The sequence below is a fragment of the Dipteris shenzhenensis genome, chromosome 29, assembly GCF_047967505.1.
Source record: "Dipteris shenzhenensis isolate YYH24624 ecotype China chromosome 29, Dip_SZ_1.0, whole genome shotgun sequence".
NCBI lineage: Eukaryota > Viridiplantae > Streptophyta > Polypodiopsida > Gleicheniales > Dipteridaceae > Dipteris > Dipteris shenzhenensis.
In genome coordinates, this window is record NC_141624.1 from 31,244,922 (window position 1) to 31,255,160 (window position 10,239).

The 10,239-nt window shown below is 43.0% G+C and overlaps 1 pseudogene; it reads left to right on the plus strand.

The window, feature by feature from the left end:
- Positions 1-5,460: 5,460 nt before the first annotated feature.
- Positions 5,461-10,239, plus strand: LOC147882704 (uncharacterized; annotated as a pseudogene).

A 10,239-nucleotide genomic window follows, 5' to 3' on the forward strand; every position in this document is an offset into this window, starting at 1 on the left:
TCAAATTGACACAACACCGAACATGCTGAAAAAGTTTTACAATCTCTACACTCATTTACTCAAAGCCCTTTGTGCTATGTGCAAGTTCGTTGCTTTTTTTCCTTGCCAATGTGAGTACATGGTTTCTCCAAAGGTACCTGGAGTACCTAGGATGCAAGAGAATGTAAAGCTTGCAAAGCAAGAATTTAGCAGCAAAAATATGGAACCCCTTCCTGCACATGTCGACCCTTCTCCCTCTCAAAAAAATCGAGAGAGTTGGCCTATGAGACAATGCACATCTTGGATATAATTTATTTAATTTTTTCAAATTGCCAAGGATACCCATGGCAAGAAGGAGCAGGCCTTGAACCAGGGGTTGGAGATTTAGACATTATTTCCTTGTAGAGACTTGAGAACATGATGCAAGCTGCCCTGTTCTAAAGAGTTTTGAGGTACACTCTATATGGATGCCCATAAAGAGGGAGAGAGAGAGAGATAGATGGATGTGGACACTACCTTCATTGCTTTCTATTGGGGCTTGGAAATGGCCCCTGTACATATGTTCTTCCTGATTGAAGAGGGCTTGTCTAGGTCCCATTGCAGGGCTAAGGTGAAGCTGTGAAGCTATCCATGGCCTAGGCTATGACGAGGCTATGCTGATGAAAGTATGGCTGATCTGTACACATCGGAGGATGGATCCTGTACAGGCTATGAGGGCTGCTGTTGAAAAGGCTGCTACATCTCCTGTTGCTTGAAGACTGTTGGCTACTGCTATAGCTGAGATCTGCTGAAGTTGAAGCTGCGTTGTTGCTCTTGAGAGTGGTAAAGGTACTGCTGGGGCTTCTGATGGCCGGAGACATGCTTCTGCAAGTACAGCCAAGACAGGAGGCCCTTGCTGAAGGAGTGAATCTTGGAGGAGCTTCTGCTTCACTGGGAGGCTGTTGACTGGCTGATCTAGTCTGTGGCCTTCCAGATGCCAGACTCACCCAACCTGCTCAATGCTGAGTTGCTGATGTGGACTACCAACCTGCTGATTTGGCTACTACTGCTTTTGTTGACTCGACCTTCCACCTGACAGCCTGTGAGTAGTCCTGGTGTCTGTGCATGTCTACAGACAGCTGCCTGTTGTCTTGTACTGCTCTACTGGTGTTGCTGTGGGCTGCAGAAGCACATGAGACAAATGGACATCTTCTTGCAAGATGCTTCCCCAAATAAGCCCAAGCAAAGAGTGTCCAATGATGCAAGCCATGCCCTCCCCATCAAAGTCTATAGCCCTCACATCTCCTGAAGGAAAGGATGAGGAGTGGATGAAATAGGAAGGATTGTATTGTATCTCCCTAACTATAGTTGTTTTCTATACAAACCGGCCGACAGGGAAGACCTGGGACAGATCCCCTACTACATTGCAACCTGGCAAGTGATAATTATGGTCCAACCAGGGCCAATCACCCTGGGCCAAGGAGAGGTTGGGAAGGAGCCTACTTACAACCAGCTTTCAGATGACATTCACCTGACATGTGTTACTTGCATCAAATAAATGATGACATTTCATGCTCCTAGGACTGTCACAATAGATTCTCTGGGGGGAGGGAGGGAATACTGTCACAACAGAAGAGACAATCACCCTGGGCCAAGCAGAGATTGGGAAGGAGCCTACTTACAATCAGCTTTTAGATGACATTCACCTGACATGTGTTACCTGCATCAAATAAATGATGACATTTCATGCTCCTAGGACTGTCACAACAGAAGAGCCAGCCATGGAGGGATAGAAGACAATCCATAGGTTCCATGAGGCAGCCAAGCAAGTGCATACATGGATTGCCACAATCAAACCTGCTACTTGGCAGGTGATAGTAGATCAACAGCTGTACTTGCACAACAAAGACATTAGTACCTGGTAGGAGCTGACAAACTTCCATAGAGCTACAATAAATCCTCAACCTGCTATACCAAAAGGTTAGCCAACAGCAGCAGCACAGGAACCCCAATAGGCCATCCTGAGGAGGGGACATCAACGTATGCCTCCCCTTCATTCCTCATCAGCCTACAACAGTTTGGCCTCTTCATTAAGAGCCCACTTAGTAGACTCAGCTCACTTAGAAGGGTCTTCATTCATGCCTAACGAAGACCTCTTAGTAGTACTATAGCACTAGTGGCAATCAGTGTACCCAAGTGTACAATGCCAAGCCAATATCAATAAGTAGCAGGTAGTGAATATACATGCAAGTCTTCCACTCTAATAAGTAATCCATGTGTGTATTGAGCACAATAAGTGTCTATGTTACAAGGGTATTAAAGAAATCTCCAGCTACAGATTACCTTGAAACAACAGCAGAGATATTGGACCTGTTTTGCCAACAAATATCCTCTACAGAGCCTCTCATGGGGAGGTTGATGAGATTGATTGTGGAAAAAGGCAACCTTGTGACGCCTAAGGAGCAACACATGGAACTGGAGGCCTACGTCAACACACACATAAAGGACTTGAACAGGTCCAGCATGAAGGCAGGGCAGTTCTAGCAAGGAGGAGTGATTGCAGGCCCCGACTCAAGCTCTAGAAGAGCCCTAGTGTTTTATAAGTGCCAAAGGTAGGAGAATAGCCTTGTATGAACAGGGGTACACATCTAGTGAGCATCCACTAATACAAGGTGGTATACTGGGCATTGTGTCCACATTGGACAGACATCTACTTTGTTGGAATTTACATCTCTCTGTTGAGCACTGTCTATTTACTATCTGCACATCTATTGAAGTTGACACTAAGGAGGGACAAATTCGTTCTTAGCTTCCAAAAGGATGCAATTATGAATTCATTTGAGGAGGAGGTGACAGAGGGGAAATGAAGGGGAAAGAAAGGAAGAAGCACAGGATGCGAGGAAGGGGGAAGCAGAGAAGGCAAGAAGGCAAGGAGAGGGACGCAAGGGGATGAGGAGGCCTTGTGGAAATTTTAAAAATTAGAGGCCTATAGACCCCTTTCATCCATGAAAGGGGTCTAGTGGCCTCTAATTTTCAGGAGAGCTCTAGGGGCCATGAAAATTAGGGGCCACTAGACCCCTTTCATCGAGCCCCTAATTTTCATTAGAGCTCTTTCTATTTCGAGTTCCCCTATACTCCGAGCGAGACTTTCCGAGCGAAGGAGGAATTTGAGCGAATCCATCCAATTTTGAGTCGTATGACAAAAATAGTTTCAAAGAATCTTCTTTCAGATTGCGGCCCCACCACTCTCAAGATTTGCAGCCAACTAATATCGTTTTTCACAGTCCAAAAGCAACCTAAAACATCACGCCATACACAAATTGGGCCATTCAAGCAATTGTTCAAGAATACAACTCTCACAAGTAAAATTCAGCGATCACATCCATGTGCACTATAAGGAACCATACCCAAAAACAAAATATGGCTTGATTTCAGTAAGAAACATCTTGACTTTCAAAAGGCATCCCAATGATGGGACCACATGACATTTAATACGAGCCTACAACAGCACGTCACAATATTGGGTAATACAATGATCTATTTAATAATAGACCCATTCAACACCACAAACTACATCGCAAATAACCACAACAGCAAAACATTGATGTGCTTAAACATTTGAAATCCAATGCACGACGCAAAGTTTAGGAGCAAATAAAAAGAAAAAATGAATTCCAACTTGCAAATGCAATACTATGTTCCAACCAATAACCGTACACAACATCAACTCTTGAGGACAAAGAATACCGCAAATACCTTTCACAAAAAAACCTTCACGTCTGTAATAATCTTTCACGTTAAAACCTAACACTTGCAACCAAATTTGCAAATGCATTACCACTTGTAACCAACAAACATATAAACTTCAAAAATTGCACCACAAAGAATGGCTGACCATACCCTTCATCAAAAGACATTCGAACCAAATTACATTGGCAGTAAACACCATGCAAAGAACCACAGAAGTTCTAAATGTCAAAAAGCCCTACGAGGCTGTCAATGTCGAAAAGCCCATTGAAGTCACAAGCATCTTAGAATGTCGAAAAGCCCATTGAATTCACACGCATCTTAGAATGTCAAAAAGGCCCACTGAGGTTGTCAATGTCAAAAAGCCCTCTGAGGCTGTCAATGTCAAGAAGCCCATAGCATTCCCTCTATTCTAGCACATTACATCTCCTTCCCCTAAGGGCCTAAAACAACTCCACCTTCCTTAGCGCCACCTAGTGGATGAACTCATGAACATGTGGGTCCAACCCCAACACACTCAAGAAGACATAGTACGTGTGCTTTACAAGGCAAATACACCATTTTTTGGGCTTCTCTCTTCTGAAAGCCTTCACAACTGTATCGGGGCATTTCCAAAATAATTCAGCCCAAGTTCTCGAGATCCACCAATGCTGACATAGAACACATGTGATTCATTGCACAAAACTATGGCCTCTCAAAGAACTGTAGCTTCCAGGGAATGGCCCCTCTCTATGCTCTCATGAAAATCATTAGTAGCTTTGATCTCCATTTCACAGCCTTGCCATGTTTGAACCTAGGTTGAACACCACTCTGAAGCCTAGGTGTGGCTGACTACATGTTGGCAGATGTCGAGCCCCCAACGCCCACTGTCATAACAAAACCACTTGCTTGTAGCATCTGCATCTCTTCTTGTTGCAAGCATGTCCCCTCATCAATGGGCCAAAACTCCAGGTGTAGAACCTAGCACTCCCACAATTGTCTTTTCATCAACATTCCAAGAGTGAGTATTAGAAATATTGCAAAACCAAATAAATCCCTCCATTGTGCCTCCAAGATATCTGTGCCGCCCCCAAAAGCATGGTGCAGGCAGTCCCAAAGCACTCTTACCCTCCCCTTCACAAATGTATCGTCCACATCGGCCACCTTGTCCATGCAACCTACCAAAGCAAGTCATCTTTCTATTAGGTTCAGTTCTTTGAATCACCCACATTGTTATTGGCACCTTTCTCTCCTCCACCACAATCTCATTGCGCCCTTCATTGTGGCTAGATTGATTGTGTTGCCTGCTTGTTGTACCTGTGACATATTCTGGGCTATGACTATCCTCATCCAGTAGTCCATCAGGATTTGTAGTCTCACTGGCCTTTTCTTCCGGACACTATGCTGATAGTCACTCGTTTGCTACATACTATCTTCAGCCACACCCATATCGTCCATAGAAGCAATTGCCATATCAACCAATCTCTTTCCAGATGATGAACCAGCACCTCTATGCAAGTGCTCAGCCATATCATCCATGTCTGTTCCCAGTGGAAAACACCACTTCTCTCCCTATTTGGATCATTTTTCTTTGCTCCATAAAAGTACACATTTCGTACTGCAAGCCAATTTTGCATTTGCCTCATCTGCCATAAAGCCTCTAAACTCAGGTTTCGCAAACCCCTTGTTTTCAACATCATTTAACATATTCCAAAATTCAGCCTGGGCAAATCTATCCGCAACCTTGAACTCACACGTTGCGAGGACTCAAGAGCAATGACGCTAAAACGGTGGCCCAAGCGAGCTCTGCAGCCACCGCGATCCCCCTCTTTCACACAAAGCTGCACCAAAAATCGTCGTTCTATCAGCGTCGCCTCCTCTCAGAAATTCCAAAGGTCCTCCAAGGTTCCCATTGACTGACACGTCTCAAGATTGGATGTGACAATGGTTAGGTTTGTTTAAACTTTGGGTTAACTCATTTGGTTAAAAGTTTGCCACTTGGCAGATAAGACCTGACTCTAGTAAGGTCAAACATAGCCATGGTTAGGTTATGTGGCTAGTTAAAAGTGCCACATCACCAAGTGCCACCTAAGCACACAAGATTCTTGTTAAGCACAGGTGTGTCTGCAGCATGTGAATAGCCTCTACCACATCATCAATTGCCCCTCTTCTTCACAGAAACTTCGGCAAGCCGTAACTTCCAATCTAGGAAGAATTTGCACATGCTTCAAAAAGAAAAAATGATCGCCTTTTTGAGCTCTACGCGCTTGTCAAGTCAGAATAATTGTTAGCAATTAGACATTGCCATTGAAGCAAAATGAAGCTCATGGTAAGACCTTTGTGACAAATGGGAAACCAACACATGCCAAAAGCAGAAGTGTATGAGATGATCATAGCACAGAACATGGCATCCACACATAAAGCATTAAGGCACATGGAAGAACAAAGCATCATGCATCAAGCTACATCAAGCATAGAAGTGATCACCATCGACATCAAGCTTTAGAGTCAAAGGTAAGTCTTGCAAGTCAAATCATTTGCGCAAGGTGTCAAGAGAAATCTGTCATGTCCTCCTTGAAAACCAAGATCATCTTTTGTTGAACTTCAAGACCGAATATAGTAATCTTCCTACTCATCTTGTCAAGTAAAGTGATCACAGCAGAAGTAGGTGGAGCTGGAGGAGCAGAGAACATAGTAGAAGTGAAGGAGCATCTAAAGTGATCCTTGTAAGAAGGAGATGGGGGAGCATAGAACGAAGTAGAAGTGGGGCAGGAGCAAAATGTGTTGCAAGAAGAAGCTGGTAAAAGGAAATGAAGCTTGCTATAGACAGGTCTCATGAAAAGCAACTCGCCAAATGTAGCTCTCATGACATAGAAATGCCCATAACTCACCAACTCCATAGAATGATGTTAATCAGGATGATGGCCTTGAATAGTTACTCAGCCCACCATTCCATAAAAGTAGCCTGACAACCACTATTAGATATGCTCAATGCCCCACCCTCTTGGTAGTGGTCCAGGGTGCTCAAGTTGTAAGGCCCCCATATGAGGAGAAGCCATGTGTGAGCCCGAGACACTGGATGGATCCTGACTTGCATGTCAGATGAGGTCTATTAATGAGACCGTTGATGGTAGAAAGGTGATTGTGTGGGAGCCCCTTACTCTTGCTGGGCTCTGAGGGGCCCCCTTGGTGGGGGGTTCGGGGGCGCGAGAGCCCTTTAGGCGACAGTATAGGAAATATTCCATGGATGACTAGTCAGTTCCATCGAGTAGGTTGACTCGTCGGCTTCACCGACTACGTTGATCTGACTACCGCCCTCATAGCTATAAAGAGGTGACCTCCCCAGTCCATTGTACCATATCAAATCTTCCAATAGAGATCTTCCAGCTAGTAGCTCTTCACCTAGTATCTATCTGGATCGCCATCTAAGCTCCACTATGGGACTGCACGGGTGGACAGAGCCATCATCTGTACTACATCAGTATTAAAGGAAAATTTTGTTCATCTCCAGTTTGCTATGTACTCTTTATTCCTTGTTCAGTTCCGTTGCGCCATGTAATTTAACAACCACGTCTTGAGAGGGAGGTATATTCCAACGTGCATGTTATAAGTTAAAAACCAAAGATCTTATAAGTTATAAACCAATGAGATAAAGAGGCCAATAAAATAATGAGTCAATAAGTTAAAACTAATAAGTTAATAATTTAAAAGCTAATAAGTCAATAAGTTAAAAGCCAATAAGTTAATAAGTTAAAAGCTAATAACTTAATAATTTAAAAGCTAATAAGTTAAAAGCAAACAAGTTAAAAACTAATATTTTAAAAGCTAATAAATAACTTAATAAGCTAATAAGTTAAAAGCAATTAAGGTAAAAGCTAATAAATAAGCTAAAAGCCAAGGTAAAAGCTAATAAGTTAATAATTTAAAAGCTAATAAATACGTTAATAATCTTTAATTTATAACTTCAATAAATGATAACAAATATGCTAATAATAAAACATATTAAATAAGTTAACTAGTTAAATAAGATACTTGTTAATCAATAAAATGAGTTCAATAAGTTCAATAAGTTTAATAAGTTAAATAGGTCTAAAAGCTATACAATTTATCATTATGAACTTTATAAAAAATAACTTTATAATTTTGAGATCGGATGTCAAATCAAACAATAAAGTTTGCAAATCTGCCATTGTAAAGATTTCCCTCAAATGTTAAGCTGGTGGCATAGTGAGACTCCCCAAATAGTACATGCATAGGTTGAGGGGCCCTAACCCTGGGAACCCTAATCTCTCCACTACTTATTCTCCATCCTTTCTCATTTGCCATTTTCCACAACCTCCTCCATAAGTTTCCTCTCTGTTGCTACTTCCTCTCTATTGCTGCGAAGATGTCTTCTTCCATGCCCAAAATTTCTTCCACACCCAAGAGTTATACCAGAGCGACATGGAGGTAGGCTTCATCCCTTCTCTGGGTTCTTTCCTAGTTCTCGTTTCTCTCGAGGCATTTCAACCCTAGGAATCAACTCAACCAGAGGCTGAAATGCCCCATGTTTGGAGAAAAACCATGCTCTAGAGGCATTTCAGCCCCAGGCCTTAGATAGCTAGGGCCTAACTCTCACCCTAGCTGAGGCAAAAAAAAAGGCCCCTAGAGAGGGCGTGTTGACATGCCCTCTCTCGGGAGGCTTTTTTTTGCTTCAATTAGTGTGATTTCAGCCACTGGCTAAGCTCCTACCTGGGGCTGAAATGCCTTAGGTAGAGGCAAAAAAAATGCCCCCGGAGAGGGCGCACCGACGTGATAACTATAGGCGCGTTCTTTTGGCCTTTGCATGAGGCATTTCATCCCCAGGCATTAGATCAACCAAGCCTGGCTGAGAAAAAAAAGGGCCCCAAGAGAGGGCATGTTAATGTGCCCTCTCTGGGGGCCTTTAAATGCCCCTAGTGAGGGTGTCTCATAACATGCCCTCTCTGGGGGCCTTTAAATGCCCCTAGTGAGGGTGTTTCAATGCACCCTCTCTGGGGGCATTTTTTTGCCTCTGTCTGAGGAACCTCTCTGGGGGCATTTTCTGGACCACAGCCAAGGTCATTTCAGCCACCATTTGAGATAATGCCTGGGATTGAAATTGGCGCACCCTCTCTAGGGGCATTCTTTTTTCCTCTGCTTGAGGCATTTCAGCCCTAGGCATCAGTCTCAGCCAAGTTCATAACTTTTTGAAGTTGAAGTTCATGAATCTTTGTTTGGTTCAAGTTCATCTTCAAGTTCAACGATGCTTCATGCTTCATTTTGGTTTAAAAGATTGGAACTTTTTTGCATTACCATTTTAGTACCTACATTTATGTTTCAAGCTATTGTTTGTATTTTGTTTGTTTTGCATTTTATAGAAATGTTGATCGATCGAATGCGGGTCCTAGCAAGCCTGTGAGGCGAGGAGGTAGAGGAAAGGGGAAAGGAAATGATGAGCCTCTTGAGGTCGTTCCTCCCATTCCTAATGTTCATTCAATGGGAGTAGAGGATATGGGAGACATGAGCCAGGAGCTTGGAGAGGGCTTTGGAGCATAGCATGATCCTAACCATGCGCCTGCTTTTGAAGAGTTACAGATTGTGCCATACATAGTTCAGCAGGAGAGCATCCCTCCTGGAGGAGGGGATTCTATTTCTGATAATTCACTTTATGTGGATAGGGGGGAGGATATTCTCCAAAAGATAAAAATATTTTCTTGTTTTTAGTGTCCTCTAGTTCCTTTGTGTAGGCTTATCCCTTATGCCAAGGTGAGAGGGCTAAGGGATGATGTGTCTGGGTTGAAAGCCACCTTTGATAGAGAGGGTTATGCGCAGGAGAAGGGGGCTTTTATTTTTTCTCTTTGGAATTTTGGGAGAGTTGAATGCGATTTCAATGAGGCTGTCATGCAAGAATGGGACCCTATATGGGTTTCCATTAATGTAGAGTTTGAGGCAGAGCTCGCTAAGCAGCCTGCATGGCAGGTTATGTCTAACAAAATGTTCTACATTTGGGAGGGCAACCACAAGACCATTGCATGGCAAGCAGCAATCAAAGAGCGGTTTTCATATATGCGTGAGAAGCATTACAAAGTCCTCTACACGGTCATTGATCCTACACGTGTTACTGAGATTGCTCTGTTATCCACCTTGCAGAGGATGACCTTGTAAGAATTTCTCTCCGTTTTCTTAGAAACATTATTTTCTTTACTAAATTAAGTCAAAAGTGTTCCTTTTAGTAGATAGAGTATTTGATGGTTGATTGCTTTTATTGTATACCTCTTCTTTGAGCATTCATAGCATGAATACACATGCATTGTTTGCTACCTCTTTGAGAGATGAGCTGGTCAATTGCAAAAACATTGTTCAGCCAATCATGAAGAGTACTTGAAGGATTTGCCAGATAGAGATAAGAGGATCAGTGCCAGCATTAGGCACAAATACACGAAGGGGAGTGAGCCATGGTATCCTCTTACGAGGAGATACCTTGGTAAGTTGGTTATTATGTATGTTCTTCTCTTTTATTATTTAGCAATTAAGTTGCTTTTGTTTGCAGGCTAA